The sequence below is a fragment of the Zonotrichia leucophrys genome, chromosome 2, assembly GCF_028769735.1.
Source record: "Zonotrichia leucophrys gambelii isolate GWCS_2022_RI chromosome 2, RI_Zleu_2.0, whole genome shotgun sequence".
NCBI classification, from domain to species: Eukaryota; Metazoa; Chordata; class Aves; order Passeriformes; family Passerellidae; genus Zonotrichia; species Zonotrichia leucophrys.
This window is the reverse complement of record NC_088171.1, coordinates 13,907,369-13,928,142: the sequence shown is the minus strand read 5'-3', so window position 1 is coordinate 13,928,142 and position 20,774 is coordinate 13,907,369. Positions and strand designations below refer to the sequence as shown.

Genomic DNA, 20,774 nt, shown 5'->3' with positions numbered 1-20,774 from the left:
GAAAGAAATATTCACGGAAGCCATGGCACCAAACACCAAAGTGTTGTAGAATTGACTTTTGCTGTTGCAGGTTTCAATATTTGTGGAAGAAATAATAAACAAGGCCTGAAAAATAAAATCCACTAAACTGACTTCATGGATTTTGAAGCAGTTAGTTCCCTTACAAAGTCCTGCTGTGCATGGGTTTGGAATATTAATTTTACAGGCTAATCCATCTGGCCATCTGCTCATCTGAAATTCAAACAAGGCTGTGTATTGCAAGTTAGTATCCTATAACAACCAATAGCTATAAATGATCAGCAGAATGTGTCATTCTGTCTTGCTCCTCCATCAGTGAATGACTGCGACGTGTCATTTAATACTTCAGCCACTGATTATTCCTGATGGGGAGGAAAGGTGAGAAAGTAAATTATTGAGCTGGTAGTGATATTTGGCATGCATCTTGTGGATCCACTTTTTTGTCACTCTCTCCCATGGTCCAATTATTATGGGTTGTGCCAAAGGCTAGAGGAAAGACTGTGTTTAGATCTTTAGATTGGAAGTAGCGTGACAAATAATTTCCTCTGAGAATTACTTTCCTGTGGAAAGAATTGGTCTTGACTGGATAGTCAAGACCAATATTTCAAGCTCTTGACTAGCCTCTGGAAACCATGAATATATGCAGGTTTTTTTGAAACCTAGTAAAAATTTGATTTAATGTGGTTCCAACCACCAAACTGAGGATTTCTGTGCAGAACTGAGAAATACATATTGAGCTTTTTAATTTGTACCTGACTTTATTAAACATTCACTTAGTAGCTCATACTCTCAGACTCAATATCTTTAAATCAGCAATATTTGCCTAATAATTTTATGATTCTAACTCAGATATAACAAAGCCAATATTTTTCATTGTCTTTTTTTTTAAACTTTAAATTTTAATTATTTTGTTTGAGAAAGAATGCCTTTGCAAACCATGTGATTTGAGTAGCTGCTAAAGTCTTTGTCATATCAGTGGAATGCTTGAAACATTTAAGATTTTTTTGATATTATGATTATACTCTTCTAATTTCTGTACCTTTTTGATGTGATTATGGCTTTAGTTATGTAATAAACAATAGTTATTCATTCTTTATGTTCTTACAGGCAAGTACCACAACAAGGAGAAAAAAAAGAATTAAAGTGTTAGGTAGGATACAGCTCAGAGGCTTTTGATAATGGTTTTGGGGCTGACCACCTTTGGTGCCTTTGGAACACTTCACCAGTGAGATGCTTAAAGAACTTTATTTTTAAATAGAGAAATCTTGTCTTTCCACCATTTTGTTCCATGAAGTAGCCTAATATCTGGGTTTACACTTCCCATTCTGCAAAATACATGCAGTCACAGAGTTCATTGAATTCTTAGAAAAAAACCTGAATCAAACTCCATATGTTCCCAGAACCTAAGTGTAATTTACTTTTGGAGTAATTCCATTAATTTTCCTAGTCTGTGTGAGAAGTGGTAGCAGGAACTGAATCACAATGTTTGGAAAGAACTTTAAAGTTTTAGAAAGCTATAAAATATTATTAAGTGTGTAATTAATTGCTGAAATTCATAGTCTTCCTAATAGGCTTACTTTTTTGTTGTAGTAAAAAGAGAAATTAGATTGCTCAAGGAAATATATTTTTTTGTAAATTTTGAAACCACAGCAATTTGGATAACATATTTTAGCCTACATTATGGTTATGAGTTGCTGCATTACAAGGATTCCACATCAAACCACTTCATACCATCAAGGGTAACATCTCTGTGTAGGTGAATAATAACCATAAGAAATCAAAGAGGTTCAAAAGAAATAAAAAAGGAGGAAGATGAGTGTACATGAGGGAGATAACGTTTTTGTTTTCTGTTGTTAGTTAATACTGAGAGAAAAGAAAAAAACTAATTTTTTAAATCTATTTGATAATGAGGAGGAGTAAGAGAAAAAAACCCTTTTGCTGAGAGCTCTGCATTAGTTTTGTTTGGCACCAATCAGGTGCTGTAGACCAGGATAACAAAGGAAGCTTTCAGTTTGCCTTGTTGAGGTTCACTGAAAGGAAAGAGTGTGACTTTAGGAAGAGTTCAGGTAGAACCTAGAGAGGCAATTAAGTAATTTAAATATTTGTTTGCTTTTCACTGGAAGACAACACAGAGTTTGGAAAACACACAATCAAAAATATTGTGCATTTCCCAAGCAAGCCTGTCATTGCTATTTCCTGCCTTGCCATTACCTAAGAGGAAGAAGCAAATTGTGATACATTTAAAATGAATACCAAAAATCTAAGTGCAAATAGGGTTTAAAGTGAATAAACAATTATAAATGGAAGAAATATTAATAATGCTGATTTTAAATAAATCCCTCATAGTATTTAACCTTTTCTGAAAATGCTTGCACAAATATGTGACTAGAAAACATCTCATTGTAGCTATTAGTAAGAAACTTGCTAATCTGATAAACTGATTGTACTGAATACACACTGTTTTCTTCCAAAATATACCTGGTTTGCCTTCTCCTTCTATGTTATTTTTTACTGAGGTTTTCATTTAATGTGACTGGAATAATTTTAAAATTGTGTATTGAATACTTTCTGGGAGTCTGAAAGTCATGGTTTGAGACAAGTGAGCAATTAGTATGTTATTTGCAAAGTGCTGCTAGTGTGTACATCCTCATGTCTGTGTCCCAAGGAAAAATGTAACAACTCTGTTTGGTTCTGATTTACTTTCCATTTTTCTGTTGTTGCTCTGTCTAGTGCCTATTCTGACAACTCAAAATCCTGAACAAACAAAGTAAATAAGCTCTATGGAAACCATAAATCATAAAATATTCATATGCTTAGAAAAAACAACATATTTAAGTTTCTTTTGGTCTCTTCAGGATGACTTTTGTCTCACTGTTTCAGTTTCAATAAAAGAGACAGCATGCACCAAACAGATAAAATATCCATTTATGTCTGAGGACATCGAGCCAAGTTTTGCTATCAGCTGTACTCCTGTAAGTGCTGTAACTTCATTGGAGTTACTGTGGTATTATCTTGACAGAAGTAGACAGCAATTAATGAGGAATATAGTTGCTGCATATTCTAGGAAATCTTGAATAGTGATATCTAACCACAGGCCAGATTTCTCCCTTCATCTCCAGTAGGAAACTAAAGTCAGACTTGGGTTCTGGATGAATTCAGTGGATGTTCATGTATTGCTCTGTGATGCAGGGCAGAGCCATGCCAGGGCACTTTGATCAAGTTTAATTTAGTGGTTAGGGCAGTTTCTTTGAAAATAGGGGATGAACACCTTTTATCTCAGGAGAACACATCAACCAAGTTTCCCAGGATCTGATGATATATTTAAGTTGCTCTACTGTCATTTAAAGCAGAGGCATTGACAGTTTTCCCATCAATGCTGAAAGTGTGCAGTATTTCTTGTCATGGGAGAGAAACAGATAATCTACCTCACTGCCTATCTGATGGAAAGTCCCACCATTCATGAGCTGTGGCTGTTTTTTCTGGGATTTCAAAGAAATGAGAGGTGTGAAATATTTCTACATGACTTAACTTGTGTTAGTTATACACGCCACCAAAAAGGCAGAAAAAAACCTTAGAAATTTTACAATCAAAAGAGTGATCTCTGTTTGTTGGGTTACAGGTTGAGAACTCTTAGAATGCAGTTACGCACCCATTAGACACATGGCATGGAACATCCGTGAGTTTCCTGTGTTCTTATCAAAGTGATTTACCCAGTAATTCTGTACCTGCTGTGTGTGTGCATGCAGGTATTATAAGCAGTAAGGAGACAAAAGACTGAAAAATGCAGTTATTTTTTTCAGGTACCATAGAACAGACAATCCCAATAATTAGGGAAAAAAAAGGAAAAAGGCACAGTAGAAAGTGAGATTTCTTGGATATAGACCTTGCCATATTCCAAGTGGAGAATGCAGGGAATTTGTACCTGCAGTGTAGTCAATTATTGGGATAGGAAGATTTACATAAGAGGATCTTGTGCTGCTGAAATGTCATCACATGTTCTACAAAAGAGTTTACAATTTAAAATGTAAACAGTCCTAGAATTTCATGTTTTCAGATAACCAAAATCAGCTGGTAAGGTGTCAAAGCTGCTCATCAGAAAAAGCCCAAAGTAAAGCAGGAGGCATGTGGAGAATAAGGAGGCAGAGGTCAGCAATGTGGCAGCTCCTGGGCAGACAGGAAAGCTGGTTTTGTAGTGATGAGTTGGTTTGAATGTGACAAGAGAAATCCTTCTCCCCTGCTCACTTCATGTCAGGAAAGAAAGAGGGTATTTTAAAATCTCAAAAATATCCCTCAAAAAAAAAAAAAAAAAAGGAAAATAAAAAAAAAGATGATTTCTTGAAATATAACAAAAGTAATTAGATTTTTCATTCAGTTCAAAGTTGTTATTTCTCAGGCAATCTTCATAATTTTTATTGGATGGTGGAACGTATTTTTCAAGTGCTATGCTGTTTGCAAAGTTTAAGAAACCTATTTAGAGAACAAAACTTTTATTGTCTGACTGGTAGAACCAGTCATGTGGCTGGAAAAGTGAAATCCAAATGTTAAGTCCACAAATGAATGAAGAACAGCTCATGTGCATCCACTTATATTAAGTTTTTTTTTAAGCAATGAAGGCTAAATTACTATGAGGGATTCACAAAAATTATGTCTTGCAAACAGCCTAAATGTGAAAATTGAGCCAGTTCCCTGTGAATGGAATTTAACTAGATTTGAGTATCAGAAACAGATGTTCTCTATTTACGTATATATATATTTTGAAATGCATTAGTTTTTACAAAAATAAAAACATTGTTATTGTTCACATGCAGTCAGGAAATCCTGAGTAAAGACTGATGACTGTCTCCTCTACCTTGCATCTGATCTAGAGGCCTTCCCTGTGCAATACAAGTGTAAAATGCTGTCATACTGATAAAGACATAAATGACAATGTTAGACAGAGAGAAATGCCCAAACTAGTGGTGGTTGTATTAGCAATGGTAGGCCTTGGGTCTAACCAAGCTTCATTTTTAAAACTACGACTTGCAACCCAAATTGCTTAATTACTTATGAGCCCTCTATTAAAACTCAAGTAGTTGCAATGAGATAACCAAATACCAACACAATCTTGACTAAATGCAACATAAAATTTTCCCATCACCTGTCTCACAGATCTAAAAAAAAAATTATAATGTCAATATATGGGATTTCATTCATTTGACTGTCATCTTCCATGCTAGCAAGTTACCAAAACTGAATAAGAATTAAATAATTTGTAGATGAGAACTCAGCAGGGCAGGACAATGCTCTGCAGTGAGAATGAATCTGGATAATCAGCTTTAACTCTGAAATTCCTCATTGTTATCAATATGTGTCAGTAAGTTGTCATTACTCATGCCACTATTAAAAAATAATCAATTTTACTGCTGGAAATAAGAATCCCTCCAGGCAGAAACTTCACAAACTTTTAAAGATATTTCTTGTTTCATCTGAAATGTTTGGGCAGAGGATTGTTCACTTTAGTATTAAAATAGAAAAAATACTGATGCATTAATTGCTGCTGATTTGGTACAAGAGCAGTGTCTGCTGCAGTGCTGTTTGCAAAGTCATCATCCATCTGTTGATTTTTTTTTTTTTTCCTAAGGAAGCAGAAATCATTGTGCTTTTTATTTGGGAATATGATAAATACAAGTCTGTGGATTCTTACATTACTGTAAACATTATTTCTTCTTCAAGCTTTGCAGCAAGTGTTTGAAGGAAGTCTGTGATGCACAGCAGAAGTTTCTTGGCTGGCACTTGGGCTCTGGCAGTGGTCACAGAGCCACGTTTAAAATGAGGAACACATTAGAGTTTGTCAGGTTGGCCTCACCATGTTTGAGGGATCTCTCCGCTGGTGTGGATTCTAGGTGTGCATGTGGAGAGAGTAAATTTCGCTTAGAGTGAAAAATATTCTGGAATTATTTTTCTCCAACAGTTTGTGTACTCACCAGAGTGTGCCCCCTCCTTCAGCTAATATTTGCAGTAACTTTATATGTTAAAACAAGGCTGTGCAGTAGCTGTTGGTAGCTTAATCATGTGGCTACAAAATTAACCTTTGACCTTTCTTAGCCTCATCAGGAAATTGATTTCAGGAGCTATTCCTTAACCCAGGATATGTGGTTAAAGTTAAACATCACTAATAGGAAGTCTAGTAACAGGAAACGTGTGAATGCTAATCCATACAAACATAAACAAACCTTTGGCTTACACACCGTTTTATTGGAATTTTCCTCTTGACTCCCTTTCCTCCAATAAGCCAGAAAAAATTTCAAGCAGCTTGTTAAACTCTTTGAAAAAACTTGTGGGTTTTTTTTGTTGGTTGTAGGTTTAGATTTCTGCTAAAGGAGACTTTCAGACTTGGGTAGAATTTTGTTAATAATCATCTCTGGACAGTTGCATACAATTAATTTCCACTGCAGTTCTGATCAATGTGGCCACTCTAGAGTGCTGATCAAATTATTAGGCAAAGTACTAAGTTGGGAAATTTCTTTTTGTGTAACAGAATTGGGTGATTTAGAGAAAAGGGGCTGACAAAAATCTCTTTCCATAAGGATATTTCAAAATATTTTTATTAAAATTTGTCAGAAAGTCACTGAAATGAATATAATTTCAGGACTGAAAAGTAACTTTGAGAATTTTTATTATAACTTTGAATCATTTTTAGTGTTTTCATTGAATTCCAGCTACATTTCATTAGGAAAACAGACTGGTGGGACTTGCAGCTAAACACAAGCCAGTTAATCACCACAGGTATAAGTACAGACCTTACCTTGGAAACCTGTGACTTATACTTTTCATACTAAATCATCAAAACCTTCATGTTCATATTGAGCTCCACTGAGTTCAGTGGGATTTTGTGAGTGTCCATTGTCACAGATCAGCTCAGGATCAGGGCCAAAGTGACTTTTCTGGGAGGAGTTTACTTGAAGTCAGAGGAGGATCTTATGGGAACAGAAAAAAAATCTAGTCTGACAAAATTTTCTCAAAACAGGAAAGAACAAGATAGCTGTAAAACAGTAGTTTACAATCTCTGCAGTTCCTCTTTTTGTCCTGTCCATGTTGAGTAAATCAGTGATATTCATAAAATGAACCCAGGCAAAACATTTATTATGCATATTAAAGCAGGGGATATGTATGGCATTAGAATAGTGTCATAATGATATGTGTTCACTTATTTACAAAATTGGCTAACCCACAAGCCACACAATTCATGGCTTTACTTTGCAGATAATTTTTTCCTTAGGGAACATTTTCAAAGGAGTTCTTAAGATGTACTATTATGTTAACTTCAATAAAAATGTTATTGCATGTAAAATTAATATCTGATGACTATCTAAAATGTGTTTAATGAGTAACAGCTGTGAAGTAAACTGTAAACATATCAGTCCAGCCTTGTTAAAGAAATTTGTGATTAATTCAATTTGCCTTAATACAGTGTCTCCTCTAGAGATCATAAAAGCTTCTCTTTGGGGTTTGATGGTTCTTTGAATATTTGGTTGATTTTCATTTTTGGAGTCCCATTTGCAGACTGATGTATTGTATTCACTCCACTGTAGTCCAAAGGCTCTTTGCTTACAATACCCAGGCAAACTTGTAAAATTGATTTTGATCACAGCCTCATTAAATACATGTTTTGCAAAGTGAGAGTGATGGGTGAGGAATATGCAGCCTGCAAGAGCCCTCCCACTTAAATATAATAATGTTAAAAATTGAAGAAAAAGTTGCTATGTAGAGGCGTGATAATATTTATACAAGCAACTCTTACAGCCTGATTCTCTCATTAGTCTGGTCCTGTTGAAATCATTCCTGAATTCAATAAATTTAAATATAACTCAATATTTGATCATAAGTTAATGGAATTTAATGAAAAGCTATAAAGAAGAGGTGGAGTAAGACTCAGAGTAGTACTAAACAACTTTCTCTTTTGTTTGTTTGCTAGCAAAAATCAAAGATTTCCCTTTTTTAAATATGTTACTATTTGGCAAGGAGTTTATCAGTTCCCTGGAATACCAGTTTTACAGTGAATTTCAATCAGGCAATAAATGTACTATTTTAAAATATTTGAACCTTGTGACACTAGTCTTTATCTATGTGAAAAACCTCCACGTCTTTCTTATAAATCTACCTTCCCTCCCCACCCCGTTCAAATATTGCTTTATGTTTTCTGTTTAAAAAACTGCTGGTACTCATGAGAAAGAATCTGTCTTTATGATGCTTGTTTTGATAGAACAGAAATCGCTGTCAACATGTCAGTGTGATGCACAGCCCTTTTTTACTTCATCACCTTAACAATGGAATTCTAATGAGGAGTGTAATTTGCCTAATTAAAAGGTTATCTGTAAGATACAGCTGTCCCTCGTGCTGCTGGAAGGAGCACAGAGCTGGGCAGGAGTACCTGGTGAACCTGGGAATCCCTTACTTCCCCCAAGAGGGAGAGCTCTGGTAACTCACCTGGAGGGGCTTTATAGTTGTAACTGTTGGAATACATGATGAGCAATCAGACCCAAATTCTACATTTCAGGCACAAGATTATCTTCTGATACTTCAAAGGGTGGTGCTGCCGACCTCAGGGATCTGGAAAGACTGGAGAAATGACATGAACCTTACAGAGCTGAACAAGGAGAAGTGACAGGCCTAGCACCTTCAGAGGAACAGCCCCATGCATGACATAGGTGGGGGCTTAGCTGGCTGGAGAGAGGTTTTGAGGAAAACAGCCTGATGTTCTGGTGGATGCCAACTTGTCACCAGCCACAAATGTGCCCTTGCAGCAAAGGCTCAATATATCCTGGGCCATATTGGGAGAAATGTTTCGAGCTAGTCAAGGCAGGAGATCCCTCCCATTCTGAAGTACTGATGAGGCCCCTCCAGGGTTCTCTGTCCAATTCTGGGTCCCCAAGCACAAGAGAGACATGGACATACCAGAGGCAGTCCTCTGAAGGGCCATGAAGATGATTAAGTGACTTGAGCATCTCTCCTGTGAGGAAAGACTGATGGAGCTGGAAAGGTTTTGCCTAGGGAAGAGAAGGCTCAGGGAGGCATTTCTCTACTTAAGTAAATATATAAAGGGAAGGTGCAAAGAGGATGGTACCAAACTCTTTTCAGTTGTGTCTAACAAGACAAGAACAATGGGCTCCATCTGGAGCAGGAGTTTCCTTCTGAACATGAAGAAACACTTTTTCACTTTGCAGGTTGCTGGCGCAGAGTGCTCAGAGAACATGTGGAGTCTCCCTTCCCAAAGATATTAAAAAACTGTCTAATCATGGGCCTGGGCAGCTCTTTGTAGGTGACCCTGTTTGAGCAGTGGGGTTAGACTGGATGACTTCAAGAGGTTCCTCCCAGTCTCAACCACTCTGTGGCTCTGAATGAGTGCTGTATTTGTTTTCCAGACTTTCCTTGGCAGTGCATCCAGTGACAGATCAAATGAAGTTATATCAGTAGTGTATGTTGTTGGAACAGCCATTAATTGGTCATGTGAAATAAAATAGTTGCCCAAGTCTTGAGTGGAAATGGAAACCTTAAGTAGGTGAATATGCAATGTGTGGCTGTGGGGCTGCTAGTTTTAGTATTTCTGTTATTACTTCAGATTTATGTAATGGAATGAGTTCATTACACACCTAATGGATGGGTATCCTAAAACTGAAAATTTACATCTTATTTAGCTGCAAATTATACTCCTTCTGGTGTTCTTAGACTTAGAGATGGTACTAGAAGATTCAGTGTTCTATTAACTTGTCCTCCATCTTTAAAGAATATTGTAAGAGATACAATGATTGCTTATAGCATATTTTATGTATAGGATGTCAACCTCTAGAGACAGTGGTCAAGAAAATCCATTTACAGGAAAAAACCAATCAATAATCTAGGTTAATTGTTAGATTCTTCAAAGTTTTTTATTCCTCATAATTCACAAAACTGAAGTTTTGAAAAAGACAAAACAGAATTTTTGATATGTTACTATAGCACATGCCTAAGTAAGCAATGGGCTCTAAATGGACTTTTTCACATCAGGAGTGTACCATAGCCAGAGTCTGTGGCTCAGTCCTCCTTCTATCCTGTATGGACACCTGCTTCTTCAGCTGTGGGGCTAGTTCACACTTGCAGTGGAATCCATTTAGAATTAAAGGCAGTTAAGGTTCATTAATTTCAAGCTGTTTTTATGATCACATGGGCTACACAATACATATTTGAAGTATTTTGATTAAATGCGTGTATGAAGGATGTGATGAGCAGGTTTACACTTTTAGAAGTGCTGAAGGAAAAGCACCATTTTGTTGTGTTACAAAAAGGCTAAAAATTGTTATAAATGGATATTTCTTATCATAGCATCATGGTGATAACCAGCAGTAAATGTGTGTGAGCATTTTAACAAAATGTTCCATCTTTCTTAACAAAATCAATGCAACCCCAAAGAATTGTCTTTTGGTTTTGGATACAGCAAATTCTGTTCAACGTTATCATCACAATGCAAATGAGTTTGGAGCTCCTTGACCACACCAGTATGGCAGGAGAAACCTATCAAAATCCAGGGATATTTTAGGAGCTCTGAAGTGGATGGTGGCTCCACACCATAAAAAGACATAATAATCTCTTCCCCATTACTAACCACTTCCTCATGGCTGAAGGTCTACACTACATGTATTTGACAGCTGTTTAAAATATACACAGTCCCCAAAGTTGCATTTATAAAATAAAGTAAAAAGATTTTGAAGCCAGAAATTGGGAGCAGAAACTAAAATTCTCTGCAGCTTTTCATTCTGCCTTAGTCTCTGAAATTTCTTTTTAAAGCAAGTAGCTTAAATTTCGGGGCATGGCATTTAGTCAACCCAAAATACTTTGCCACAACTCCCTTAATTTCCAAGCCCTTGTGGTTGAACTCAGAGTCTCTGTGTTTCATTTTTACATCTTTTGGTGGTTTACTATGTTTTCTTCTCTTCTTGGTTTATTTGAGGCATCTCTGTGCTGAGCTCTCTCATCTGAAAGAGGCTGACAGCATATGAAGGCAGAGAAGGATCCTTTGATGAGAAAATGCAAATCCCAAACAAAACATTTGCAGAACCACTAATAACCATTTCCATACAATTAAGCAATGATATGGTATTTATTACAGAATGACTCAAAGGTAAGGCAGACTCCTTATAAGAAATCCAAGAAATAACTTCCTATACACCCCCTCCACTTCTTTCTACAGAGGGTAATTTTTACTTATTACAATTAGTGTCAGGACTCCCTCAGTATTTTGTGGAACTGAGGTTTGATCTCTTTGGTCTCGGGAATGACTTGTGAGTGGTTTAAGGAGTTTCATAGTATAACAGGAAACTACTTTGGCAAATACAGTCAAAAGGAGTTTCTAAATTTGGAAGAAGGTGTGGTGCTCTGAATCTGATATGCAGAGATGCTGGCTAACCCCAGCTGTCATTAGTTTTCATGGATGTAAATTCAACACTTTGAAATGAGGGAACTGGCAATGCAAAAGTAACAAAAATCTTGGAGAGTTTGGAAAGTATTCATCTTATTTTAAATTTTACTTTGACTTTACTGTTACAGCTATGACTACTTCATTAATTAATTTTCACAATAACATTTGATGAAGAAAAGATAGATCTGTGAGCTTGGCTGTTTTTTTTTTTGTATTTTTACATGCTTTCCTTATTTAGTTCAACTTATATTTTAAAATCATTTAATTTAGCAGAAAGTATTTTAATTCTTAATGAACTGTAATTTAAAGCTGTGGATATTGTCATTATATTTAATTATAATGAGCATGGTTTTTAAAAATCCTAGTTAGTCAGGTTTGAGTTTATAAAAAACACATCAGTTTATGGTACATTTAAAGTCTTATATTCTACTGTGTTAAGTCCTGTTTATTTTTACTAGTAGAGCTTGGCTAGGAAAATGAATTCAAACCAAAGTTCAGATATGGCATTTTTCTGTATCTAGTAGAAACACAGATCCTATAACACTTCCTATTCAGGAGTGAATGCTTTAGGCACACTTGCCTTTTGGATTTGGATTCACAAAGGTTGAAGAAAATACTTCACCAAAATATAATATTACTTCTCTGCATTATAAAAATCAGAAAAGGAAGCTAAGATGGAAAAAGCTGAAGGTTCTTTTTACTGATGGAATACAAAGTAGCTTCATTGCAGGGTATGTGTGGAGTGCTAGAAGAATTTAGGTGTACTGAGTCTAGCAGCCTGCAGTGTCTCGTCTCCATTGTCAGCAGAAGATTAGATTGTGTTCAGAATTTCTAAGCTAGTAATTATGCTTTATTTATTAAATCAGACAGAGACTGACTCATTTGACTTAACAAAATCTAAGGTGTGATCAATCTCATTGTAGTGTAGATCAGCAAAAGTAGGTCATATGAATCATCTTTAAATGCTTGTTTTTCTCCTTGAACTTAAATCCCAAAACAACCCAAATTAACTAGCTCAAATATAAACATCTACTCTCTAGGGCATTAAAATCAGACAAAATCTACCCAAAATAGTTAGAGTTTTGTCCCACCTGAATAAAATAGGCTTTAGTATGTTTGGTCTGGTTCAGCCTTGGTCTTTACAGGTCATGCAGCTGAGACCCTGGTCTGTACTGAAAAGCTAATGGCCGTCCTTAAAAGCTTAAGATTTTGGGGCATACTTCTGCTAAGTGCACACCTACAGGTGTTCAGTGTGTTTGTAGTTGGCCTCACATGGTGGCACAGACCTACCTAGAGCACCTGGCTCAGTAGGAAGAAGCACTGTCCCTCCAGATTTGTTCCTCTTCTGACCACCACTGGCCAGTGGGTCAACTTTCTCAAAGATTTGCAGCCAGCAAAAGCAGAAAGTGTCTGTTAGAGACTATGACCAAGGAAAGAAATACTTGGGATATTGAGGTGTCTCCAAAATAGAACATCCCAAGAGAAGGATGTTTGATCTGGGAAGCTTTGGGTTTACTTTTATGCTGCAGGAAAGTAACTCAGGGAAGGTTCATGTCATACTGAAGGGGAGGCAAAAAGGGGACCCACAAGTTGTCACTTCTGTTTGAGAAATGCTGTGTCTGTTGTCCTGCCAATTATATAGGGAGATCTTTCTGTAGGTCAAGTAGCTCTACATTGTTAAACCCAGAGTGAATATATCTGAAAAAAGCCAAATACTGAGAACATCGATAAAGTTCAGGTGTACATGTTTTATGAGGAACAGAAAAGGTGTAGGAGTCTCTGAGTGTGCTGAAGAGATTATTTTCTTAGGCTTTGTGTTTTGCTGGTTCATTCATTTGGATTTTGAAAATTCTTTTTATTTCTTCCCTTCAGTTTCAGACCAATTCTTTAACTTAAAATTTTCTTCCACTGTCTCAAGGGAAAGAGCTGAAACTGCTCTTACAGTTTTCTAGCTTAGTCCTCTCTATAACTTCCTTTTCAGAGTTTAACTCAGGATTTGCCAATAATTGACCATGAGTTCAATTTTTTTCATTGTCCCTCTTTTTGTAGTCTTTTTTTGCACTTTCCTAAACTTGCTATTGTTGCCTTGATAATGATGTATCATAAAAGGAATTGAATTTCTTGGAATTAAGCTGACTCTTGATTTCATCAGTAGTAAATCCCCATCAAGTTAGCTATTTTTAAACTCAATTGGACTAGTAATTGTCTTTAACAAGAGATTAAATGTATACAGTACCTGAGGTAATGAATGTGTTTTTAATTTGCTTCCAAAGTTGGTATGAAGTTACTTCAGGTTGCTGTAATTAACCTGTAGCCATTTCTTCTGTCTTCAGTAGCTTTGTACCAAAAACAAGCATTTGGATCCCTCTGTGGTTCTCCTCCAGCATCTGCTGCTCTTCTGTGTTTCTACTTGGCTCCACAGCTTGGATCCATGTAACCTTCCTGCCATCAAATACTATGCTGTTCCAGTAGAGCATCTTTTAGTTCTCTGGTTCTTCCTGTTAATCTTCAGGTTTGTAGGTGCAGGAGAGCAATTACTAAATTATTTATATTGGTAATTTTATATCTTAGCTCTCCTACTTTAATCTGGGATATAACTGAAGCAGTGTTTTGAAAGGGGTTGAAGCTAAAAGCAAGGTTCTGTGACCTAATTGGGTTATGCATATTTTGAAGTTGTCTACAAGGAAGCAATAGTTTTCTAAGGGTTATAATTCTTTCAGTGAATGAAAGAGTCATTTCATGACAAATGCTATTATTATCATCTACTTCAGAGGTAGAGGGAAGAGGTGAAAGTGAAGCCACTGCTTGTGCTAAATATTGAAAGTCACCCTACCAGTGCTCTTTACTTTCAGAGTAAAACTGACAAGTCTGAAATATCTAGTTCAAATGTTTGTCATTGACTAGCAGGCATTTGTTTCTAAAGCTGGTAGAAGCAGTTTTCATTCTTTCTGCCTTCTCAGTGATTGATCTGTTTCTTTCTGGTTTTCTTTCAGAGAACTTAATTGCATGATTTTTTTTAAAAAACAAACACATCAAATGTCACAACATTAGCATAATCATAAAAATGTCAAGCATTCAGTGTATTTGCAATATGCCAGAGCTTACTAGACAAGACATTTTTTCATCTGATTCATGTGAGTCTCTGCCTTTGAATGGGCATCTCTTTAAGACGTGACTAGTGGTTGCTATAGATTATTCCCATTAGGGAAAAAACCAGTTTTTCCCTAAAGTAGAATAAAATTGGTCCTTAAAAGCAGTAGATCCTGAAGGAAAAGAGGTGTAAAAGGTCATCTAAGAAAAGGAAATGTTACTGATAGAATCATAGAAGTATTTTCGTGGGAAGGGAAGAATATCTAGTTCCACCCTCCCTGCAATGGGCAGGGACATATTCCACTACACCAGGTTGTTCAAAGCCCCATCCAGCTTGGTCTGATTCTGTGTTGTGTCTTGTGCAGATTTTTGTGTCTAGCTGGCCATATTGACCTCCAGCTGTGAGAACCTGGAAAATGACCACAAATTTTGGTGCCTGTCATAATCTGGACACTGCCATCTGTATCATGGGTAGTATTTTTTAAAAAATATAAGTAGCTGATCAATGCTATATATTTAAGATGACCTGATAAGCTAAAAAGCATCTGGTACATGCTAATAAATGTACTTTTTTGATTGCATCTAAACTTGTGCAGAATCTAAACTTAGTTCCACTGCTTGTACTAATTGCAATAGCATTAATTTTGGTCAGTAATTTAATGGAAGGATTTGGGACTGCGAATCTCAGTTGTAGTAAGGATGGGAAATGGGAGTTTCGGATCCCCTTTGTAAAGCGACTGTTATACATTCCTGTGCAGAGTCCCTTCATTTTTCTTGGCTGTTACAGAGGGAAATAGCCTCAAAATACAATTAAATACATTAAAATTTGAGCATAGGAACCCAATGTATTGTCAGCACAGTAATTTTCTTCCCAACATCCTCTTCTGGATTGTGTCCAGAGCTCTTCACTTGATTTGTGAAAGCTTCCTTCATTAAGGTCTTGACTGCACTTGGTGAGACTGTTATCAAAAGATTCCTTGGCATTGTTTTTTCCATGCATGGAAAGCCACAGACACAGTGTGCAGAGTTCTGGTATGATCCAGGAGAGGAAGGCAGGCTTGTTGTGAGCAGGGGATCTCCTCCTCCTTATAGCCTCTGAATCTCCTAGGGGGTTTTTCTGATGAGTGCCCTGTGGTGTCTCAGGACATTTCTGTCTTACTTTGTTCAGATGGGCAGATTGTACACATTGCATTTGTGAAAATACAGTGGAGTATAAAAAGGTCACTTTCAAACTGAAACTTTCTCCCTCCAAATATGTTTTGCAGAGCAAAGGCCTTGTAAACCCCTCCATTTATACTAAGGTCAGTGTCATTACAGGTAAGTTTTCCTAATGTCTTCTCCCTTTAAGGAATAAAATTATGTTCCTCTCTTCTGCTCTGTGATAAATCTGAAACAATGCCAGCTGGTGCTGGTGTGGTGGCACCAGGTCATGCTCCCTGGATATGGGCTGCAAGAAATGGGTCACTGCCATAGGGCCCTCAGGGGTTTGACACCACTGGGTAAGAACTGCCAATCAATGTCTGGATCCACATCCTCTGCTCTTCTGACCTGTTCTGTCCTGAGAGAGTACTTTTATGCTGCTTTTTCCTTTTTTTTTTTTTCCTTTTCCCTACAGATACCTTTCTGAACCTCACAGCATGTTTGATGTTCATTGACAGAGGCCATGTGAAGCTGCACATCCCTCTCCAGGAGCAGAAAAGAGAGCACAGTGGCTTCAGTCTGCAAACTGTGAGTGAAGGGGAGAGGTGTGCCCACGCCCACATGGACCTGCTGCAAGAGGACATTTTGCCCATTCCTTCTACTTCAATTCTCCTCACATTCTTCTCTAGCCTAGGAAATTTGACTTTATCTCCTGTAGTGTTTGAACACCTGTATCCTCTCCTCAGCTGCTGGGAATCACTTCATATTCCCTGAACTGGTGGTGGGATTCTATCAGAGATATCAGAGGACATGGATTTGGCAGTGGTAAGCCCTGATAATAAAACCATTACAAGTCAGATTTTGTAAGCCATCTGCTGGATATCCAGATCCCAAGGATGGACTCAAATATACATGTGAATATTTCAGAAAACATTCCACGTAATTGTTGTATTGAATAAACTGTTGTATAGAATCATTTCTTCAAAATCCTGAGCACTGAAATAATGTGTGTAATATGTACTATTCTGATCATTAAATTCTGCTCTGTGCCAGTTCTCAACATGTAAGAACAAGTCCTGCCTTTACCGTGGGGATGTGATGAGCTAGCAGCAGAGAAGCAGTGCCTCCCTGCAGAGCAGTAAGACCAGTGGAAATAATCAGGATTTGGGTTTTGAAAAGCAGAAACTAATGTGCAAGAATGTAAAAAACATAGGCAGCTTTCTAAATTATTTTCAGGTGTTTTCTTTAACCCATCTGTAAGGATGAAAACAATGTCAGATTTTTCTAAAGTCTCTTTTTAAAATGAGTTTAGAAGGCAGTTTCCAGATAATGTACATTTTCCATGTGATGCCATGCAAAGTTCCAATCCTGCTCAAGGCAATTTAAGATTTGATGTTGATGTCATGAAGACAGTAGCAAAATATTTCAGGTGTACACTTAGACCTCAGGATCCATCCCTGTCACACAGAGCTGTGTAGAGCTGGGGAGCATGGAGGGGTTTTAGGACAACAGTTCGCTCTGCCAGGAGCATTTTCTGGCCTGATGTGGACATCCCCATGGGAATTGCTGCCCCTGAAGTTGGTAGAAGGGGTGTTAGGGTACACAGTGTGTAAGAAGGGGGCAGCCACAGCTTTGCTGTGGAGGTTGAGGCAGGGCAGCTGTTATATTATGAGTCAATCTTATTCTTATTTCTTGTGAATCAGAATTGCAAAGGGAGTGTGTGTTGCACTGCCAGCACAATATTATGTTGTCCACCTGAATTTGTAGATTTGCACTTAAACATCCTCAGTCTGCTCTGTGATTGGTTACCCAAAATGGAGTTTTCACATTAATTCTGCAGGTGATTCATTCTGCCTTCTTGTTTCTTCCCCTAGGAGACCACTGGATTTCATTCCTTAGCTAACACTGTCGACCTTCAGATAGCACACGTCTTTGCATTATGGCCTCATATAAAGTTGGTAACTTTTGCATGTCAGGAATGAAAAGGAAATGTATAAACAACATGGGAAGCATGGTCAGGTGTCAAGGAAAGGGGAAGAAACGAGTGTGATCCAGAACTTTATATCTCTTTGTGGGTGACTTGACTGAGATACAGATGGAAGGGACAGATCTTTTTGCTATTACTCCTCAGAATCAAAGGATAAGAAATTGCTGTGCTGGAGGTCACTTCATCCTGACTGCATTCATATACAGGTGATCTGTTCCAGTGCACAGGGGCATATCCTGCAGTGTTAAAATCAATGGGAATGTTGCTGCTGAAAATAGGAAAAACATTTTATCTTTGTTTCTGATAACTGATGTCACAAGATCATGGAAGGGGTTTTACTGCTCTTAAAAACAATCTGAACTTCCTGGTGCCTAATGCCTCCATTGTAAGTGTCATTTCATCAGGATGCTGTGCCAGGGAGAAGGTTATACTCTGGAAAGGCATATGAAGCCATCACTTAGTGAGAAACGAGTAATTAAGACATATAGATAGAGAAGGACACTTCAAAAGCAACAATTTAACAAAGTAGGTGTCTGACAACAAGAAACAGGAACTGGGAAGGTGAGGTTTCAGTTGAACTCATAGAACAGAACAGTCATGGTTATACTGGAGCCTCAACTTGTTGCACTCTCAGCTGCTCTTTCCTCCCTGGAGTCTTTCCAGCCCAGATGGTGCAGCTGAGGCTGCATGGCCTGAGGCAGAGTGTTGGAGCAACAGCATGTTGTTAGCTGGCTTAGCAAAAAATTGTCTTTTTTTTCTTTTTCAGCCTATGTACTGTAAGCTGAGGCCTAACTCTGGACTTACGCTTTTCCTGTGGTTGAATCCATAGAGAATTGGACTGTAATAATGGCAGCAGATTGCATATTTTCTTGTCTTTGGATGGCTTGACAGCAGGCCAGTGATAGCAGTTTTCAGAGCAATAAGAATTACCTGTCTGTTAAATTTCTCTTCCCCCAGTTACTCCTCTCCCCAAGCTGAATTATGTTTTTTTAAACAGATGGGATTTCTTGTGCAAGTTAACTTGCTGGAGCCTGTGCAAACCTGGGTTCTGGTTGTTCCAGTGGAGCACTGTCAAGTCTATGCACAGCCACAGCTTTCTAGTTTCTTTACAAATATCTGATTCCAAGCAGGCTGAATCTGTATCTCCTGGAGGTTGGTATTCCTCCTGTAATATTTCTGTGCACCCTCATCTCATGGATCATTCAGAAGACCAACAGTAGCAGCTCATTCATTAGGTGGCGGTTGCAAATTCCTGAAGTGGGGAAAGGTGTTCTGAAAATTTATCCAAAACCTGGACTTTTCTCTGTTTTTTTTTTTTTTCATGGTTCTTTTATATTTATATATTGCTATGAAATAATCTCATCTTCTCTTAAAGTTGTTTTCAGTTTAGCTCTCAGTAGAGGAGCTAATTTTAGATATGTCGTTTTGCTTTTTTTCCCTCATAAGAGCCTGCTAAATAGAAAGCACTTTTCTACAGGAAAATGTTCTGGTTTGGATTCCACCTTTTTTTCTTCTTTAGCAGTGTTAAAAAGATGTTACTCAATTTGAACAGTAGCAAACCTCAGCCCCAAACAGAGAAATATGCAGTCTTTCTCAAGACATGTTGAGACATCCCCCTGCAGCTGTAATGGGTTATCAGCACATCTCCACCCTTTCACCAGATGCAGTCTCTTAGAGGCAACTTTGTCTTCCGTTGTATATCATCTGATCTCAGCTAGTGTCAAAAGACCCAGGAGCTCTCTGCCTGTCTGCTGGGAACATTGATCCACTCACCACAACTATTTACAAGATGTGAAGTCTTTCCTTCTTTCCTTCCCTTGCACTCTCTTTCTCTCTGTAAAAACAAAAAAAGCTGTCAGTATTTCAGAAAGTGTGAGCAGCAGATCGTTGTGTACTTTAATCCATAAATAAACATTTCTTCTTTTGAACTTCATTAAAATTGGATGTGTTTTCACTGTAAAACACTTCAGCATCCCTATCATTTAGACATATTTGGTGATGAATATTGCAATTAAGTTTTGTCTGTAGGAATAATTGTTGTCTAGAAATACTCAATTTATGCCAAAAAAGTAAATAAGAATCAGACTGCAAGGCATACTGCTTATAACAGTAATTTTAGATGTTAAGCTATGCTCCTGCTCTTTTAACAGGTTGGGCCAAGTGCATCTTTGTTTTTATTTCCAAGCTTGCGGGGAAGTTGTGGAGATGTGAGTTTGGTTTGGCTTCTGCACAATTATATCTGACTTTCTTCTGGTAAGACTTGTTGATGTATCACATTCAAATCTCCAGCTTTGCCTTCTCTGCATTTGACCTGAAGAAAGGAATTCCTGCTTTAAAATGCTCATCAATCAGTGCTGTGTAGTTAAGCTGATAACAAAGCTAAGGCTAAGCCAGTGTTAATTTAGCCAACTGTTACATTACTGACAATATTTGTCAGCAAATGATTTTAATTAGACCAGCATAATGAGATAAGTAGGCTAAAACTAAGCAAATTACTAAAACTAAAGAGGGATTCTGATGACAAGTTCTGATGAGAGTAAGAATGGATTTTTTTTTTTTTGCCACCAAGGTCTGAGTAGCATGTGGGAATGGAGAGGCAGCACAAATCACATGAGAAATCAGTTAAAAATGATGCTGGTGTGCTGGAATGCTGAGCTGGTGTCAGGGAGGCTTGCAGAGTTTGAGCAAGTGCTGTGTAAACTTCCTGAGCAGCCCTGCATGCCTGTGACACTCTCCCTGGTTTGTGTGCAGGAAGGGAATGGGGCAGGGAAGGCTCCTGGAAGGCTGAAGTGAATCAGGCACTTGTGCTGTGAGATAAAGCAGGGGAAGGCAGGTGGAATAGGACCTTCTGAAGTTTGTGGCTGTAATTAGGACAGGTAGGGAAAAAAGGAAGAGTAAGCAGGGAAAAATGCAGTATTTGAGAATGAAGAATGGAGAGTCAAAAAGAAAAACATTGTTTGATGTTTGAATAAGGAAATGTTTGGGGTGAATAACCTGCTGCTCTATTTGTTTCTTTCTCTCCCTACATAGTTTTTTTTTGTTCTGATTTCTGGCCCCTGTGTTATTTCCCCCTGCCTGCCCGTGGTCTTCCTGAGACCTGCTGGCAGA

The 20,774-nt window shown here is 37.7% G+C and overlaps 1 long non-coding RNA gene across 2 annotated transcripts in view; it reads left to right on the top strand.

The window, feature by feature from the left end:
* Positions 1-19,550, top strand: part of LOC135443606 (uncharacterized) — a 76,953-nt gene extending 57,403 nt beyond the window's left edge. For both annotated transcript variants that reach the window (XR_010439078.1, XR_010439077.1), the window contains exons 6-7: positions 14,905-15,010; positions 15,805-19,550. This is a non-coding gene — a long non-coding RNA (uncharacterized LOC135443606). The remainder of the gene's footprint in view (positions 1-14,904; positions 15,011-15,804) is intronic.
* The last annotated feature ends 1,224 nt before the right edge of the window (positions 19,551-20,774 follow it).